We start from the raw sequence: 20,520 nt of genomic DNA, 5'->3' as shown, positions 1-20,520 counted from the left end.
TTTTTTCTTTTTGTCATCCTCTTTTTTTTTCTTTTTGGCCTCTTTGTTCTTTTCTATTATTTTCTTTTTCTCTTCTTTTCTTTTCTTTTCTTTCTTTTCTTCTTTTTCTCTTCTTTTTTTTGTTGTTCTTTTCTTCTTTCTTTCTTCTTTTTCTTTTCTTTCTTTTTTTTTGTTGTTCTTTTCTTTTTCAAGGCTCCCCCTTTGGGAGATTTTCGAAATAGTACAAATATCCTAGTAACATACAAATAGTACAAATATCCTAGTAACATACAAAATCAAATACAAAGTACTAAATAAAATAACCTTACCTTGTCTCCGCCTTTGAACTATCTAACCTAAACTTCTGTGTATCCCTATGTAATAAAAAAATAAATAAACACATAAATATACATAACTGTTTTACTTATATATATATATAATTATTTCATAGGCATAACATATATACATAACTATTTTACACAATACAATATTTGATAAGTGTAGCCAATCATAGGCATCAATTATTTCATTAGAACAAAATTCAATCATTGATCATAAATCATTTATCACCAAAAAAAATAAAATGGCAGGCGAAGACAGGTGCCAGAGAGTAGCATTGCCTGTTTATTTAAGGCAATACAACTCTCTGGCATTGATTGTTGTCTCCTCGAGCACTTGACTGAGGGAAACTCCTCGAATGGACGCCACTACTTGCCCGACATCGCCTATAAATGATTCCGTTTGCCAACCCTGGCGAGGGCGGACGGGCAAGTAGGGGGCGTCTGTCTCGAGGAGGAGACGGTTTTGTGGGATGGAGCGGATGCCAAGCTTCTTGAGACTGGCACCGGCTCCACAGTAGTAAGATGCGCTGCCTGTTACCCCGAAATAAGCATGCGCAAACGTCGACGTCCATTCATCGACGATGTCCGGCGAGCCCATGAAACAGTGTAGATGGATTCTCTGTGTGGCCGGGCATCGTCGACGGATGGCGTCGCGTGCCAACTTGTGGATTGAGCGCGGGATTGGCTCATTTCCGGCCCGCGAGCCATTGGTCCCCCGCAGATGGAGGACGAGGACTCTTCCGGTGGATAGCCCCAGGAGCCGCTTGAAGAGCTGCTCCTGTGCCCCCCACTCGTAGTCGTTAGTGCTCCAATCCAGGCCCACCTCCGAAATGCCCCTGACTCGCGGGTCAGCCAGAGCCAATCGCAGGGCCTCGAAATGATAGCGCGACAGGCCAGAGGCCTGTTTTGGATGAATGCCCACAGCCACTGCGTAGCCTTCAGGAAGTTCCCTGAATACCCTGTCGAGGAAGCCGGGGGCGGAATATCTCACGGGGTCGCAAAAATTCCATATTCCCCCGACCCCCTTGACTGGGTGACAGGGCTCTCCCTGAAGTTGTGTTTTTGCTCGTTTGAGGTCAATACGGTCCGGATGATAATGGGAATCGAAGGCTTGCAGTGGTGGCCGAGGGCGTTCCCCAAAACGTGTTCCAGCATTTGTGGGGTTATTCCCCTCCCTCTCCCAGTGGGAGGACTCTCCACAGGCTGGGGTGGTCTAAGCCAAGTGGGCATCTGCCCACGGCCACGACCAACCCCAACTGTAAGGCCTCCACTGGTCGAGGGTCCAGCAGCAGTTCCGGAAAGCGGCCCTTGGGCGAGTTTCTTTGCCTGTTTGGCGCGCTTCCCACGTTCTTTCCTGTGTTTATTTAGTTTGTATCTTTTTTGGGCGCGCTCGGCCTCGGAGAGCTTCCTCTTCTGAGTATCTGCTCCTGGCGATGCGAGGGGCAGATGCTCGGAAAGTGTCCCCGAAGCCTGCGGCGCCATTTGCAATCTTGGCGGGTCGGCCTCAGAGGCAGCCTCACAGGGGGCCTCCACTGCAGCCGATCCGCCTGTCTCTTCTACATTAATTTCTGTTGATTCGGCTTCAGAGGGAGCCCTTAGGGAGCTAACCTCCGAGGCCGAACCAATTTCTACCTCTATTTCGTCCTCCACCCCCGGCGGCAGTAAGGCTTCACTGTCCATATTCTCTGTAAGGGAAGAGAAGAATAATGCACATATGGGGGGAAAGAGGGGAGGAAAAAACAAGAACAAAATTATTAGATCATTTATCGCAATGTGCGATGCATAATAATTGGTTTAGATGTTATTCCCCCTATGTACTACAGGGGGGGCAGAACCACTTTTGGTTCTCCATTCCTTCTGTTTCTGTGATACCCACGCATATTCCATGGTACCATTCATTGCATTTATCACAACATATCATCAGAGAGCCGTCATCGGGCCTCCGGCAAAAACAATACAGTTTACCTTTGCCAGGAGCCTCAACAATTGCCTTACCTTGATCCGTGCACTTGTTCAGGCGGTCATGGTTGTAGGTGGCTATTGTTCTCCTGAAGGCCACTCTGTACAGATATGGTGATCTCTTCTCCACGATGATCGCCGGCCCTTTCCAAGGGGGGTTCAACTTACGCGATTTCCCTTTGGCACAGGCCGTGACTCTAATGTACACCCGATCATTTACTTTGAATTCCCTCATATGTTGTTTGATATCGTAGTCTCGTTTCATCTTCCGTTGAGCGGATTTTATTGCGGCCCTAGCTGAAATGTGAGCATTACGCATCGCACAAGTCAACTCGACCACATATACCTCCTTAGTCTGCTCTTGTGTAGGTTGAGGAACCGAGAATTCAAGATCAGAGGGTAGATTTACCTCGCGTCCCAACATTAGCTTGTTGGGGGTAAATCCAGTTGTACGATTTACGGAGGAGCGGATAGCACCTGCGATCTGCTGGAGATGCCGATCCCAGTCTCTTTGAGACTTTGAGACAAAGCACCGCACTGCATCCATCAAGGTCCTATTTGCTCTCTCCACTTGAGAATTTGCTTGGGGGCGGAAAGCGGTTGTTTTTGACTTGTGGATATCAAGGACACGACACATGTCCTTGAAAAGTGTACTCTCAAAATTTCTGCCCTGGTCCGTGAAGATTTGAAATGGATACCCAAATCGGCAGAAAAAACTGTTCACCGCGGCGTGAGCGGTCATTTCTGCCGTTTGAGAGGGCAGGGGTACGCATTCCACCCACTTGGTAAATTGGTCTACCATAACCAGGATGTGCTCATTACCCTGTGCTGTTTTTGGTAACGGACCCATGAAATCGAGATGGACACGTTCCATGGGGGCGCTCGCATGAAAACTCTTCATGGGATGCCTCCCAGGACGCGTTGCCTTCTTGTTTTGGTTACAGGTGGCACATCTGGCGATGTAGATGCGAATATCTTCCGACATGCCGTACCAATAATATTTGAACTTTAACTTAGCCCGAGTACGATGGACCCCAGCATGCCCTGCTGAAGGAGGGTCATGATTTAGCCGGATGATGTCATGCCTTAGTGATTCCGGAACCACCACAACATCACCTACATCCTTCTTCATCCTGACAACTCCTTCCTTGAGAAAAAAGAGTTCCCTGTTCATCCACAAAAACTTTCCCTCTGGTGGGAGGAGAAACAGAGTCCCTTCATCCAGTTCTTTCTTGTCTGTTAACCACTCACGGAGGGGCTCGAGGACTTGGTCTTTTTCTTGTTCCTTCTTGACTAAATTGTCAGAAGGCAGTTCCTCTGCCCCCTCAGCTGGGTCAACTGAAATACTTCGGATCTCAAATGAGTTGGTTGTGTTAAACGATATTTCCATGTGTGTTACAGGGAAATGACCTTCGACCGCCACTCTTGAGACCTGTTGGCTTTGGCTTAATTGCACGACATCGTCTACGCAGTCGACGAAGTGTGCCCATTCTTTGTGTCTTTTGGTACAATATGAACACCCGCCACACGGCAAATCCTGTAGTCCCACACCAGCTCAAACCCTTCGCACATTGGCTCCGTATCCGGAATGCGCGAAAGGGAATCAGCATTGCAGGGGCGTTTACCGGGCCGATGTTCCACTTGCATATCATACTGTCCTAACTCTTCAAGCCAACGAGACAGCTGTCCTGTTGGCGTTTTGAAGTTGAGCAGCCATGTCAGACTACCATGATCCGTTCTGACAGTAAATGGCCTCCCTAGGAGGTAATGCCTATACTGTCTGCAGAATAACACTAGCGCGAGTAGCTCGCGGCGAGTGACGCAGTAATTCTTTTGTTGAGGAGAAAGTGACAAACTGCCATAGGCTATAACCTTCTCCTCACCATTCTGGACTTGTAATAACTCCGCCCCAATTGCTGTGCTAGAAGCATCCGTATCTAGGATGAACGGATCATATGCATTTGGAAGTGTGAGCACAGGGGCCGAGGTCAAGAGAGCCTTGATTTGTTCAAATGCCTCCTGGTGGGCCTCTGTCCAGCAAAAAGCATTTTTACCTGTGAGCTCATATAATGGCCCAGCCACCCGTGCATAATCTTTCATGAACACTCTGTGGTAATTGGCCAAACCCAAGAATTGTTCTACCTCCCTCGTGGAAGTAGGAGTCGGCCAGTTCGCTACCCTTTGAATGTTTTCTTCTGGTAGATGCAAGCCGGTAGCATCCACTTCTCTACCCAAGAACTCCACCCTTTCTTGGAACAGGGCACACTTTTTGGGCTTCAGTTTAAGCTTGTAGTCCTTGAAACGTCCCAGGACTGCCCCTAAATTCTTGATATGGTCTGGGAATGATTTACCTAAAACCAGAACATCATCCAAGAATGCAAGAGCCACGTCCCATGTGAGACCTCTCAGGACTAAGTTCATCACACGTTGGAAGGTGGCCGGTGCATTGCACAGGCCAAACCCCATGCGGACGAACTCATACAGCCCATGTTTTGTAACAAAGGCTGTTTTGTCCCTATCTGATTCTGTTACCTTGATTTGCCAATAGGCTGCGTTGGCATCAAGTTTGGAATACCACTTGTTGCCTGCTAAGGTATCAAGGCACTCTTCTATGCATGGTAGTGGGTAGACGTCCTTTTTGGTGACATTATTCAGCTTGCGGTAATCAATGCACCATCGGACTCCCCCATCCTTTTTCCGCACTAACACAGGTGGCGATGCCCATTCAGACATAGATGGCTGTATGACTCCAGCGGCCAACATCTTGTTGAGATGTGCCTGCTCCTCTTGAATGAAGTTCAGGGGGGTCCGCCTCATCTTTTGTTTTATGGGCCTCGCATCGCCAGTGTCTATGCTATGAGTTACCTCATCGAAACCACCGAGGTCAAACTCGTCTTTTGCAAAAACTGATTGATATTTGAGTAGAAGCCTTCTCAACTCCTCCCTTTCCTCTGGAGCCAGCACCTTAATAGAGCGGCCCCAGAGATCCAGGAGGTGTGGAGGTAGGTCCACGTCAGGAGTATCCGCAGTGCCAACGCTCCTCACTGGGACGCCTCCCGAAGGTTCCGTGTCTGGTTCTACTACCAAGACTTCATAAGCATTCCCAATCATATCGCCCCTTCTTAACTTGTAGGTTATATCAGAGGGATTTATCAGGAAGACCTCTGTCTCTTTGTCACTTTCATGAAGGCTCCGGGGAATAAGTACAGGTGCGGGCAGGCGAGGCAGCGGTTCCACCAAGAAGGGGCCAGGATTGCGGGTCAAGTGCAACAGAGCACTTAACCCCCCTGATAGCAGACATGGTCATAATCACGTGATAATTACGTCGTATTCTCGGCATACTGGTCGTAGACAATAAATATGACGTCTTTAAGACGTAATTACGACCACTTTTAACGACGAGTTTATCTTGCATTTGTATTTGACCAGATTATGACGTGATTATGACGTCATTAATTCACCAGTCAATGACGACTAAATTTAAAATTTTGCATGACCAGAATATGACATGATTATGACGTCATTTATTGACAAATCAACGACGAGTCTATCCACAATTTTACATGACCAGATTTTGACGTGATTATGACGTTATTAATTGACCATTCAATGACAAGTAAAATTTACAGTTTTGCATGACCAGAATATGACCTAAATATGACGTCATATAGTGACGAATCAAAGACGAATATATTACAATTTTATATGACCAGATAATGATGTGATTTTGACGTCATCAACCAGTCACAAGTACATTTACAATTCTGCATGACCAAAAAAAACGTGATTATAATAATAATATGCAACATTTATATAGCGCTTAATACAAATGTTTCTACGTGCTGCATACCATTACCCCGGCTTTAGCACGGCTACCCTGATCGGGCGCATCGAGCATTCCAAGGAATTTCTTCCTACCGGGTATACCTACTACACCTGGGTCGAGAGTGGCAATTGTAGATAAACGCCATGCCAAAGGACGTGCTGCAGTGGGATTTGAACCCCGGTCCTTGTGGTTCACAGTCCGCAGACTTATCCACTGAGCCACAACACCTTCACGACGAGTGCATTTACAATTTTATATGACGTCATTATGAAAACATTTATATATACAACCATAGGCAGCGAAAGCGCGGGGGGGACAGAAGGGGGGGACGTTCCCCCTTCTAAATTGTTTGTTGATATAATAACATTTTTTTTGCTTGTCTACTTTGTTTCCTGCATGCATCCCCCTTATTTCACGTGGGCCCCCACCCCTCCCTGAAATTATGTTTGTGTCCCCCCCCCTCCCTAAAATTCAGGTTGATAACCCCCCTTTTTTTTGCTTGTCAAATATTTTTGGTAATCCACTCCCCTAAATTCAAATGTTAATTTTTTTGCCTGCGTCCATCCCTAAATTTCAGATGGACCATGCATCCCAAAATTTCAGATGGACCCCCCCCCCCATATCTTGTTGGCTTGGCCCGCCGCCAATGAATACAACAAATACGTTTTCAAAATGTTCCCTTTATTTTTCTCCCGGTGTTTTCTTTAGCCTAAATGTTTAAAGGTTCTGTAGGTCGCCCGCGTAGGTCGTCGTCGAAATTTGACATTTCATTTGACACTTCAACCATAAAACATGTTTCGAATGAAGACTAGATGCCAAGTCCGATCGTCAGCAGAGCGCGCACGTGATTCGTGTATTTGAAAATGCAACCGTTATTGAACGAAGTCGAGTCAAAGTGCTGGATCGTGCAATCGACGTCCGTAATAACTTGTTCTCAATTGACTGCCTGCCCTTTTTTGACATGTCAAGACACTTCAGGGTAAGCATTTACATGAATACTAATATTCTATATATGTCTAAATTAGCTGGAGTATCAGTAGAAATCAGAATAACCTATCACTGATGAAGTTATTTCAACCTGCAGTATTGTGCGTGCCGGCGTAAGTACCGTACGGTACGGTACGTGAAGTGGAACCCTAGAGTTGTGGCGATGACAACGGCTCTCGAGCCGTGGCGTTTGCTGTTTGGACTGTGAACATGTGAAAACGTTTTCTTTGCTTTCATCTTTAAAACCAATCATCAAACGTTGAAATACATTCTTATGACTTCTTAAATTTGATCTAAAAAAATAATTTTAGACCCTAATTTGTATGGTGTGTGTGGACGTTGTCAGCCATGGCGTGGTCATGGTGGTGGTGCCTGGTGGTGCTCTGCACTGCACAGTGCCCTCTCCTCGCCTTTTTATCAGGCCTAAGGCTTTGGCTTGGCCTACATTACATGTACCTTCAATTCAAGTGATGTTTGTGCAGGCTCCACTTCACCACCGCTACACTGCGCTCCACCTACCCGAACCTCAACTCAAGGCGCTAATGCAGTTTCGCACCGGCCGATTACCAGCACACCTAATCACCAATACTTGTTACCAAATGTCATGACAAGTCTCTCAGTCACATTTCGATGTCAATATATCCACCACTTTTCAAAATATCGTGATCGGGAATGGCTGTATTTCGGCTTCGATCTCAACGTCGTTGATCGACATCGCTTCGCGGATCGCTTGGATTCACTGTGCACCGTAATGTTGATATGAACTGAAGTTAGCAACCAAATCATGCAAACATACATTCGCATGCGGCATGCTGGCAGTTTGTTCACCACATTTTCGCATGATTTGGTTGCTAACTTCAGTTCATATCAACATTACTGTGCACGGTAAATCCAAGCGATCTGCGAAGAGATGTCTACGCCGTGTCGCTTCGCGGATCGCTTGGATTCACCATGCACCGTAATGTTGATAGAAACGGAAGTTAGCAACCAAATCATGCGAACATACATTCGCATGCGGCATGCTGGCAGTTTGTTCGCCACATTTTCGCATGATTTGGTTGCTAACTTCAGTTCATATCAACATTACGGTGCATGGTGAATCCAAGCAATCTGCGAAGCGATGTCTACGCCGTGTCGATCAACGACGTTGAGATCGAAGCCGAAATACAGCCATTCCCGATCACGATATTTTGAAAAGTGGTGGATATATTGACATCGAAATGTGACTGAGAGACTTGTCATGACATTTGGGAACAAATATTGGTGATGAGGTATGCTGGTAACCGGCCGGTGCGAAACTGCATTAGCGCCAAGTTTAATTTCTTACTCTTGACTTAGACTTGGTCTTAGAGCCAAGGTACTTAGTACATAATGTGTGGTGGGTATGTGCCAGAGTGGGGACCCCCTTTTTTACACTCAAATTTCCATTCCAAGGCATAGCATTTTGTCTTATTGAGGTAACCGGAGGATTAGAGCAAGAAATCTAGCTTTTATTTATTGTTGATGTCTTTTGGGGGATATTTTTTACAATAAATATGCATTTTTCCCCACCTTTGCCACTCAGAGTATCTGAACGAGTTCACCGCCTTGAAGTTCGGGGAAGTGGAGCGGTAATGAAGAGGAGAAAAGCCTGCTCGAACATCACTTGAGGTAGGCTTGGCCTTGCTTATAAATGTAATTGTACATAGACCCTATTCAGAAGAGATGTGTTTTTTCTAAAAAAATAATCCCTGTCTGAAAATTGGTAGTGATGGACACTAACCAAAAGTGGCAAATCATATATTAATTTACTATGATTAGAAAATATCTCAAACCAAAATATCGCTTCCATCTTTTTCCAAACACCTTTAAATTTTGCCGCCCGATTTTGAAGGTGTCCTTATAGCTACTACACACTCGATTTATCATGCAATTTTTTTTTCTTGTTCCTCAGTTCTCAGTTTTTAAAACATGTTCTATTGTTGGAAAAATATAAATGAAGGTGCATACAACTATAAAACTGCATTTTTTGTTTTCTCTACAATTTGCAATTTTATGTACAAAATATTAATACTAAAGGAGTCGTTTGTCACACTACAGTCACGAAGATTGTGCTTTTGCCATTGAAATTGCATGTGCAATGAGTGGTGAGTACCTGAAGCTTTAGGACATGTATACCTCGATTGACTAAATAAATAATCATTTCAATTTCAGTGACATCATCTGGGACAGTTGGAACAACTCTACGCTCCACATTTAATTCAGTGTCAATCCTGATTTCATCAACATGGACTGATGGAACAAAAGTCATGCAAATATGCTGTTTTGTGTAGTGGTGAGTACAATTATCACTTTTGGAAGGGATTTTTTTACATGAAAATGAGCTCCATGTTTGATTCAGTTTATTTGTTCCAAAGTTAAAATGAGAATGAAGGAAAGTTATGTAATCATTGACAGTGACTGAAACTCCAACATTATTCCTGTAGATTAACCCTAAATCTCCTGGGGTATTTTGATTCTTGGGGGCATTAGGGCCCCCCTTAAGATCTCAGCCACGGATTGCGCTATCACAATGAAAATTTGCATGATGGTAGAGAGTGACATAATCTACGCAGTTGCATTGGTAAATTTCACTGAATTCATACATTTTTATTTTGTAGGAATTAATTTTCTAATTTATTCATGAAATCATACTTTTTGCTCTGATTCACTTAATAAAGCTCATAGAATGCTATTTTTGGTGAAATATTCTTTATAGCATTCCTAACAATTGTGCATGAAAAAATCCTGGTGCCAAGACCGATTTCTTATGTATTTTATTGCTTTTTTAATTTCTTATGTATTTCTTTTTTTTACTTTTTTTTCGATAAAAATCGTTCCAGAGTGAATTCTGATCATAAACAAGGCAAAATGAATAATGTTTAATCAGTAAAAGTAGAAATAATGATATGTTTCTGAATTTTGGCTAAATACCCGGTACACTATTTGCATTGGATTTGTACATGAAAAATACACTTACATTTTGACGTGTAATGTCGTAACCGCGCACCCGGATGTCACAAATTTGGTCTCAAAATTTATGCGAGACTTAAAAGTAAAAAGTCAGTGAGCGGCGAGGTCAAAAAAATTTGCACAGCAGATATTGCAAAAATTGTCGGGGGGGGGCATTATGGCCCCCCCCCCTCCCCTGGCAGAATTAGGGTTAATGAAAAAATTCAAAACACTGTAGTTTAATAAATTTTTCTCTGAAATTATGCATAAAATGATGCAAAAGTGACATCTTAACAAAGATAAGAGTATTGTTTTTGAAACTTAGACAATTTTTATGATGCGAAATAGACATCTAAACAATGATAAGAATAAGAGTATTGTTTGCTTTTGCAAAGACAATGACAATGATTTTATTGGACCCATGTTACACTCTTTCGGGGATTAGGGACACTATCAAAACGACAGTACACATCAATTATGCAATTTTACATATGTAACTCATTAAAAGATTAAATCCACATCTGGCGTAAAAGATTTTCATTGGATGAATGAGATGAGACTGCTGCATTTTATTTACAGCCTTTCTCATTGGATGTTGCTTCACAAATGGGTGTGTCTTTGAGAGATAATAAAATGAAGATGAAATTGTTCTTAGAAGAATATCAATTCAAAGGGATTTTAAGGGATTCTTTTTTCAGAGATGAAATGGATCTCAAAATACTACCCCTGTTCCCTTCTATGAGTTTTTCCTTTAATTGAATATTGATTCAAATTGTCTTTATTGCACTCTTGCGCTCCTTTTTTTATAGTGAAATGTCTCTTCTGCAGTGTCCCCTCTTTCACCTCATATTAAGTGCCCATTTATGCCCTCATTTATTTTTTTTCTACTTCTAAATGTTTAGACTGGTAAACAAAGGTGAATGCAATTAGCACCCTTTCATTTTTACATATTTCATATTACAGAATATAAAAGTTTTCAGCTGAGCGAATGGAATGAAATAAACTGAATAAGCAAATGTCCTCCCTCACCTGATGTTGATATTCATATCAATGGATATTGATATCGATAGTGATAATGTAGATCACTGACTTTTGGCAATACATGTGATAAAAAGAATTGATAATTGAAACCATTCAGTTTTGCATGCAGATGAAATAGTTTGGCTATGTTTATTATAAGTTTCTCAATACACCCCTTTTATTTTTTACAGGTGTCACAAGATAAAGTACTTCCTTGATGAGTTCAGAGATGGATGATCAATCAAACATAGAATATGGTTTCTAGCAACCCTGCAGGTATCCTTCATACGCCATTGGCGTAACGCCAATGAGAGTGCATAAAGCTTGCACATATTATAAACGGTATCTGTGCTATCCCCAATATATAACATTAGACCAATTACATTGCCAAATTACAATGGAGCCTATCAAAGAAAAGGTAGAGTCCACCAAAACGTAATTTGAATATTAAAATAGAGAAAAACCATAGAAGCACTGATAATTTCATCAAAATCTGACTAAGATAAGAAGGTTATGAAATTTTGAGTTTCAAAAAACATTAATATGCAAAACACAGGTCAAATGAGGATCAAAGACGTTCTTTTGTATTTTATCATATGAAACATAGAACAGATCCATTGTCTTTGGCAGAGAGTAATTGGTCTACCGGTAATCTTATACTTAGGGGGGTAATAATTTAAGAGATGCTTTACATAGGAATAAATAATTATGTAGTACAATACATTTTTCAGGAGCAACTTGGTCTGCTCATCATTAGAGTACAGTGGGCTGATTCATAAATCTGTTAGTAAGTTAAGATTGATTTTAAGAACGACTAGTGAACATTTCCTTTGTGCTAATTGATTATTAACCCTAAATAGACTGGGCTATTTCAACACCTAAGAAGACTGGTGGGGGCCTGATTCAGCCCCCCCCCCCCTTATGATTTCGGTCGTCCATCGCGCGATCGCAACGGAAATTGGCACGCGCGTTACCCATGGCATTATCTACAAAATTTTAATATATATAATTCTGTGAAAAATCTCATTGCTCATTAATTTGCCAATTTATGCGTAAAATCATAAGTTTGCTCTAATTAATAAAATAATGCCCCTAAAATGCTACTTTTTGTTTCACATAATCTAGATAGGCATCTGATCAAATTTACTGTAAAAAAATTTCAACATCACATTTATTTTCTTAAGTATTCTATTGTTTTCTAAATTTCTTATGTATTTCTCTGTTTTTCGACTTTTTGTTTTTTATTGTTTTTTCAATGGAAATTGTCAGGGACTTCATTTTGACCATAAAAAAGAAAAATTTAATTGATTTTAAGCAGTAAATGGAAAAATGATACAATTTATGAATTTTGACTAAAAACACTATTTGCATTGGATTTGTACATAAATTCACGTTTTTGAGTTATTTTGGGTCTGCATGCACTTGCGAAATGTTGCGTAATTTCGAATCCGCATAACCAGGAGTCACAATTTTGGTCTCAAATGTTGCGTGAGACTTGAAAGTAAAAATTCAGCGAGCGACGCGGTCAAAAGATTTCAAGCGGCGGGTTTATCGGGAAAAAATGTTGAGGGGGGGGGGGCTGAATCAGCCCCCCAGTCTTTTTAGGGTTAAGTCGCTCGTAACTTACGAACAGCTTAATGAAACGTCCCCCAGGTCTTCCGGCAATTCAATTGGCAAAATTTGATTCCCGTCAAAGTTGACCAAGCATGGGCCACGGACCGGTTTTTCAAGGGGGGGGGGGGCTGACCATGCTAATAAACACAATCATAAATTTTAATTTTTTTGTACATGGTTTTAGGAGAAAGTGGGGAAGCCCCTCAGCCTCCGCAGCCCCTGCCTAATTTAAAGTACAAGTCCAACCTGACAAAAACTTGAATTGAATAAAAAGAGAAAAATTCAACAAGCATAACACTGAAAGTTTCATCAAAATCTAATGTTAAATAAGAAAGTTATGATGTTCTAAAGTTTCGCTTCATTTCACAAAACAGTTATATGCATATCTCGGTCAGTATGCAAATGAGACCGATGACATCACTCACCCTTCTTTTGTATTTTATTATATGAAATATGAAATGTTTTGATTTTCTCGACATTGTCATGTGAAATGAAGTTTCATTCCTCCCTGAACACGTGGATTTCCATTATTTTAACATTTTGTGCTTCAGGCAAGGAGGTCCTAATCATCAAATTCGTAAAAATTGAAATATTGTCTAATTCAGACAAAAGAAATAGTGAGTGAGTGACATCATCAACTCTCTCATTTGGATGTAACTGGCTCGTTCATATAACTGTTTTGTTAACAATAAGCGAAACTTTGAAATGTCATAACTTTCTTATTTTACATCCGATTTTGATGAAATTTTCAGCATTGTGCTTGTCTGATTTTTCTCTATTGATTCAAACAACATTTTTTCTGAGGTGGACTTGACCTTTAAATAAAAACATTGTACTTACATATTCATCATGAACTTTTGTTCAAATTACTTACTTTTGACATTTAATTTATAATCTTTGGATTATTTTCCTTATTTTCTATTTTTAATTACTAATTTTCATAATATGAAAATTAATTTTCAGGCATTGGAATGAATTGGACTTGACCTTTAACTTCCCCCTAGAACATGAGTTTAATGTTTCATTTCATTCATCTGAAAAAGGTCGATTTCTTTTGATCTATTTCTACTATAATCTCAGTTGGGGGAATTCGTCATGTTCATTGTGAGGCTTTTACAAGCTTTACTAAAACAAAATAATAAAGATAACGTAGATCATTGGTATGATTGGAGAAGATTTAGAAGATGAAGAATTGTAAAAATTAGATTGATAATTAACGTATATCAATGTCAAGTTTGACAACTATTCGCCCGGAGGTCAAAGTGAAGGTCAAAATGATACAACCTTTTTCATATTTAATTCAATTGGTCAACTCGTATGGCGCAATGGCCGTTTGAAAGTAAGGTCACGCCCATTTTTGTCAAAACAAAAGAGAAAAGGGCGGGTTGTAGCACGAGAAATGATGGGTCGTTTGCACTGATCCTTACATTGTTACATACTTTAAAGGAGAAGTCCACGCCAACAAAAAGTTGATTTCACTGAAAGGAGAATGAAACTATTGGAACAAGATAGCTTGTGTGAAAACAGAAAAATCAAAGAAACAGATCAACAAAAGTTTGAGAAAAATCGGACAAATAATGAGAAAGTTATGAGCATTTGAGTATTGCGATCACTAATGCTATGGAGATAGCAAATTGGCAATGCGACAAAGATGTGTGATGTCACTTGTGCACGACTCTCCCCATTACTTTAGTATATATTTCACTTGAATTGCCTCTTTTATCACATCTATCCATAGATCATGTGTTCTTTCTACATGAGGGCATGTAATACATATTTTTAAAGAATACATCATGGATAAAGAGTTTGTATCATAAGAAAAAGCAAAAAGAGACATTTTGAGGGTATTTTATAGTCCAACAAAGGAAAAGTTGTTCATCAGTGACATCACACATCCTTGTCGCATTGCCAATGGGAGGATCTCCATAGCATTAGTGACTGCAATATTTAAATGCTCATAACTTTCTCATTATTGGTCCGATTTTTCTCAAACTTTCTTTATTCTTATTCTTTGATTTTTCTGTTTCTACACGAGCCTATTTGTTCCAAAGGTTTCATTCCCCTTTAAAAGAGAAAATTTATTTTATGTGGTATTTGACTTACTCATTTTAGTTAAATTTTTGATGCTTGTAAGCAATTATTTCTTATATATCAGCATTATATTCATGCAGTACAACTCATGCTACACAATATCGAGAAATATTTTAACTGGGTCAGGCTCTGGTGTCAGGAATTTCACTCATGTATGCAAGTGAAGTATTCACCTTAAACTTGGGTGTTTTTCATTATTATGTATATATGGAAAACTGCTGTTACCAGGGTGAAACTTTTAAGCGACAATCACAAACCATACTTAGTTAAAATGAATACCTGTTGCTTACATCCAAATAAATATGAGCTTCCATTTGAGTATCGCTGCAAATCTGGTGTTATTTTCACAGACATATTGTTCAGGGTAAGCCATTTCTTGTTTAAAATAAGGTACTTGGAAGCCATATTTCTTGGACATCAGTATTGTATTTACCTTAATATCTCAGACTCTACATGGGTTTATCAGTCTAACACTATCATTTGGTTTACCATCAGTTCGTCCACCCACCATTTTTTCTGAATAACCAATTGGTTTAATTGCCATACCATTTGGTCTAATTTGACTAAGTTTAATGTGTTAATCATACAAAATGAAGGAAAAGAAAATTGGTATTAGACCAACTGGTTATGAGATGAAATGGTCATAGACAAGCTGTTGATTAGAAGATTATTGGACCAAATGGTTGTTAGATATTTCGTTGATGGACCAATTGTCATTTGACTAAATGAGGTAGGCCATGATCACAGTGGACGAGTTGGCAATAGATGAATAGGCAATTTATCCAAATTGTATCTCTGTATTTGTTAACAGACATTGTAACTGGTTTCATAGTTCTTTGACCAGACACGGAATGGGGGGGGATGCCAATTCTGAAAGCCAAATTAACTTTTTTTAGCTTGTCAAACTTTTGGGAAAGCAATCCGCACCCTGTAAGAGTAAAATCCAACTTGTTGTATGTTGTATTTACAAGAATACACCACACACTGTATTCTTAAAGGAAAAAAAGTTTTGTTATGCGATTTCTTGAATTTATTAATAAAATATTTGTAAATGAGTTCATAATTGAAATGTGTATTTGATTTATTGTTTAATGTGTGTGACTGTGTGTATGGGTGTTTGTGTTTTGTCTGTTCTTGACAAGTCTTGGACCTACAGTCAATCTTGCAATCGTAAAAATATTGGAACTGATCAACCCATGATTTGATTTCTTTAATATTTTGAACTAAGCTAGGTTAACTGTACGTTCGAGTTGTGTTTTCATGTACAATTTCATATGTAAATCATCACGTCAAAATAAGTCAAAATTCCATCATTATGACATCGTAGTCGACTATTAAAGACCTTAAAATCATGTCCAGATGACGTCTAATACTGGTCATAAATATGTTATAAAGTGACTATTAATTACGTCATAAAGATGTAATAAGTGACCATTAATGTCATCATAATCACGTCAATATACGACGTCAATCTGACGTATAATACTGGTAATGAATACGTTATAAAGACGTCATAAAGACGTTGTACGTAACCATTAATGACGTCATAATCAAGTCATAAAGACGTGTAATACTGGTCAGGAATATGGCGTAAAAACGTCATAAAGACGTCGTATTCGACTTATTAAGACGTCATAATCACGTCATTTTATGACGTTGATATGACGACGTGCGTTGGTGCAAATAGTTGACTTTAAGACGTCTTTTTACGACGTCAAAACGACGTGATACTCGTCGTAAAATGACGTCTATATGACGTCTTTTTACCCAGTTTTTGCTATCAGGGCCTCCGCACCGAACATGGAGGAACACAGACGCCCTTACTTATGCACACCCTTGCCGTGTTCCCCGAACCGTCACGTTGTATGATTGGTATATCTTCACCATTCAAGGTTAAAATAGCATTTGGAATGCTAATATTGGCATTGTGTTTCCTTAGTAAATCAACACCAAATAGCATCTCATCTGCTATCGGAGCTACGTGGATTTCCTCGCTGAGTATTTGATTACCCAGCTGGATATCTATAGGCCCTATCACAATACCGTCCATTGTCATATCTCGGCCAGCCCCCTTAAGAACTCTTCGCTTAAGGATGGGCGGCCGAGGCTGGAGGCGATGGAATAGCCTATCAGATATAATAGTTACAGCTGCCGCCGTGTCCAGAACAGAGGTAATGGACTCTTTGCCAACTGTCAATTGAACACTTAATGTTGAAGTCGAAGCAATCCTACAAACGACTACTTCTACCTCTTGATCTTTACGCTCACCAGGAATGTCTGGTGGCCATGGCGGATTCCTCCAAGGGACCTCGGTCACCTCGGAGAATTCCAGGCCCCCTAGACTTGCATTCGCGTCCAGTGGCCTTGGGCTTCCATGGTCTTCCTTACTTTGACTGTCCTTTAGTGGAATAGAGGTGGTTGGGACGGGGATCCGTGAGCGGATCGGGGATTCCCCATCTCCTCCGATCCCTGACCATTTCCCCCTTCCTCGAAGGTGACAGCCCTCACTTGTCTGTTGTTTGCAGGTGATCTGCCTCTGGGGCAGGCCCTACTGAAATGGCCTTCCTCCCCACAATTGAAGCAACCTGTGAAACTTCGTTGGCGGTCAGGTGTGGTTGACGGGGGGCCTGAAAATGACCTCCTGCTACCTACTGACCGATCTGGAGTCTTGCTTGCATTATACCTCGGCCTGTCCGGTGTACCCGAAGTCCGACCGGAAGTGTATTTTGGTCTGTCTGGTGTTGCTGGTTCCCGGCCAGAGGTATATTTTGATCTGTCTGGTGTAACAGGGGCACGGCCGGGGGGGTACCTTGACTGGCCTCCTGACACCAATAGAAGTTCCTTTGTGCTCCGAGACAGATCCGTGATCGCAGAGACCATCGCATCCATCTTGGAGGCCCATACCGTGTTCTGAGCCTCGAGAGCACTAATTCTAGCCTCAAGGCTAGAATTTCCCTTGCTGGCAGCCTTCTGAGGAGACAACTTTTGTACCCTAAGGTCATTATCGTCGTCTCCTAAAGAGAGCTGCCTCACTTCTTTCTTGGGCCTAGGGCCATGCGAATGCATGGTCTTCTGGGTAAACTGATACCACTTGAACTTGGTCATGGCCTCATCCAGCGTCCCAGGCCGCGAAGTCAGGACATGGTGCCCTGCATCTTTGTCTTGGGCGCCCTGGCAGAACCTTGCCACAACAAGCTCCTGGACAAACTTGTCAGGTAGACCTACGAAGGCCTGACCTGCCAGGGTCAGAAGCCTATCCGCCCATTTTAATAGATCTTCATCAGAGCGTTGGAAGGCCGATTGGAACTGCATGCAAGTGACCTCTGGCTCATCCTGGAGAGCATACCGCTTCTTCAATTTGGCAACCAGGGCCGAGTAGGAAATAGTCGGATTGCTCTCCCTTATGAGAGCCACGAACTTACTCGCCTCTGCCTCCAACGCCAGACACAGCTGATACTTCTTGTCTGGCTCTGACATGCCGTGTCTCTCTGTGTAGAGTACGAACTTCGAATAGAAGGCCGCCCAACTTCCCTTGCCGTCAAAAGAAATTGTCTTTGGCAGTATTGTAGGTCTATATGGAGGCCTCCTATCGTCATATTGGTCAGCAGATGCCGATGTAAGCCGGGTAACGCGGGGCGGCTGGCTATGTGTCGGCAGCTCCCTGTATCCCGGACTTACCGATGGCATTGCTGGGTTTCGGTACTGATTTGCTACCGGGCCCCCTTGTCCATCTCCTTGCGGTCCAGTGCCCTGATAGGTGGGGTTACTACCCCCATATCTCAGGTCACCAGGTCCTTGAGGGGATGGCTGAGGGGCCGCGGTGTAGGTACGTAACGTGATAAGGGTGTCAAAAACACAAAAATATTGAAAAGGTATATATTTCGCTCAGAAAAATATACGTGTTTTGGGTCAAAATACGCGGGGATGATAAAACAAAAACAAGATCATTAAACCATGTGAAAATTAGACGAAATGGAAATTAGACCAAGTAGTGTTAGACCAACTGGAAATTAGACTAAAAGGTTTTAACCCAACTGCTCATTAGACAAATTGTATATTAGACCAAGTGGAATTTAGAGGAATTTGATATTAGACCAAGTGAAAATTAGCCAACTGGTTACTAGCCCAAATGGAAATTAGACAAATTGGATATTAGACCAATCGGGAATTAAAAGAATTTTATATTTGACGAACTTGTAGTCAAAATGAGTTTAGAATATGTGAAGTTGGACGAACTTATAAGTAGACCAAGTGGTATGAGACCATCCCTAAATGTTGAAAACAAGTTGTGAAAATTGACAAAACATATCTAAAAAAAAAATCGCAATTTATATTACAAAGTTAAGAAGCACAGTACATGCTGCATTTTTTCAGAACCCAAGTAATTTTCACAAAATTGGCATGGTTGTAGAAGATATACTAAATAGGCGTGAGTATTAAAAAATTGGGTTTCGCACTCTTTTTTTCAAGGGACAAGAACGCTGTTACCATGTGAACCATTTTTATCTTTTTCGTTTGTTGTGTTTTGTACCAGAACGCAAACTGAGATTTACATTAATAACTGGGATATACCCATTTGATTTGCTAGTTCATTACAATGAACCTGCGTGCCGAATATAGAGTACACAACTTTTCCTGCGCGCGCGCTGCATCTCCCTACCAACGCACTATCCCAAGATCGTCGCGCAATTTGGCGTCCATTTCCTCTTTTACTTTCGCCTGCGGTCGAGTGCAGTCGCAAGCTAAGTACACTCTCAAAATTGCAATTCTGTTTTCCGTTTGGATACTTTATTGTGCAATTCTTCCATTATTTCAATCTTATTTTCTCTCATCTAAGATTGTTGTAGGATTATCACGTCGCGCGGAGCTTCCGTGATATTATTTTAACGTTTCTTGTCCCTCTTCGTGAGTTTGTTTTTTTAAGATACGTTTCTCAACAGGCGGGTTGTCTTCACCTCTCCGCCCCATAGCTCCGCGCCTTCCTGCTCGGGCGTTGTCTTCGCTCCTTTTTAATTCTTTTTATTCACTGACTTCTTCGTTTATACGACTCGTCGTGAATTTAATTGATTTATTTCTCCACAGATAGGTTCTGTAGGACGTCAGGAGCGTCGTATTCCAGCCTCGTTTCAAGTTCTTTGTCTCTTGTTTCGAGTTAGTTGATTGTTCTTTTGTTTCAATCGATCCTTTGTTCTTGTATTTATTAATTGAATTAATTGGTTAATTAATTAATTAATTAATTGATTCTTTTAATTCTTGACTTGCTCCTTTGCCTCGATTCAAGTTCTTTGTCTCTTGTTTCGAGTTAGTTGATTGTTCTTTTGTTTCAATCAATCCTTTGTTCTTGTGTTTATTAATTGATTAATTCAATTAATTAAAAAAAAAAAAATTCTGACCTTGTCTTAAATTTTTTTTTTCTTTTCTTTCCTTCACAAGAATACTTAGAATTTTTTTTTAGGAAGCCGTCTCCTGTCAGCGTTCGTCGCCTTTGACTCGGCCTTCCTTCTCGGGAAAGCTATCTTTGTTTTTCCCCCTTCCTTTTCAGGTCAGCTACCGGTCTCCGGACTTATAAATTTTTTTTCTTAAACTTCTTGTTTATAAAAAAAAAAGAAAGGGAATCTTGTTTCCCTTTTTTCCTTAGCTGATCCTCACCTCAAGAAAAATTATTTTTTCTTTTGAACAGGTGGACACAAAAAAAAAAAAAAAACTTAGTGTTTTCTTCTTTTTAGATGCTTC

General features: G+C 41.0%; 1 long non-coding RNA gene across 2 annotated transcripts; it reads left to right on the top strand.

The window, feature by feature from the left end:
- Window positions 1-6,955: 6,955 nt before the first annotated feature.
- On the top strand, window positions 6,956-11,485 carry LOC121421771. 2 transcript variants are annotated; one of them, XR_005971039.1, is made up of 4 exons: window positions 6,956-7,084; window positions 8,657-8,742; window positions 9,286-9,406; window positions 11,274-11,485. It is a non-coding gene; the product is annotated as an uncharacterized LOC121421771 (long non-coding RNA). The 2 variants fall into 2 exon arrangements; XR_005971040.1 differs by lacking the exon at window positions 8,657-8,742 and having other exon boundaries at window positions 6,963-7,084.
- Window positions 11,486-20,520: the final 9,035 nt, after the last annotated feature.

Source organism: Lytechinus variegatus, chromosome 9 (assembly GCF_018143015.1).
Source record: "Lytechinus variegatus isolate NC3 chromosome 9, Lvar_3.0, whole genome shotgun sequence".
Classification (NCBI taxonomy): Eukaryota; Metazoa; Echinodermata; class Echinoidea; order Temnopleuroida; family Toxopneustidae; genus Lytechinus; species Lytechinus variegatus.
This window is presented reverse-complemented; position numbering and strand designations above follow the sequence as displayed.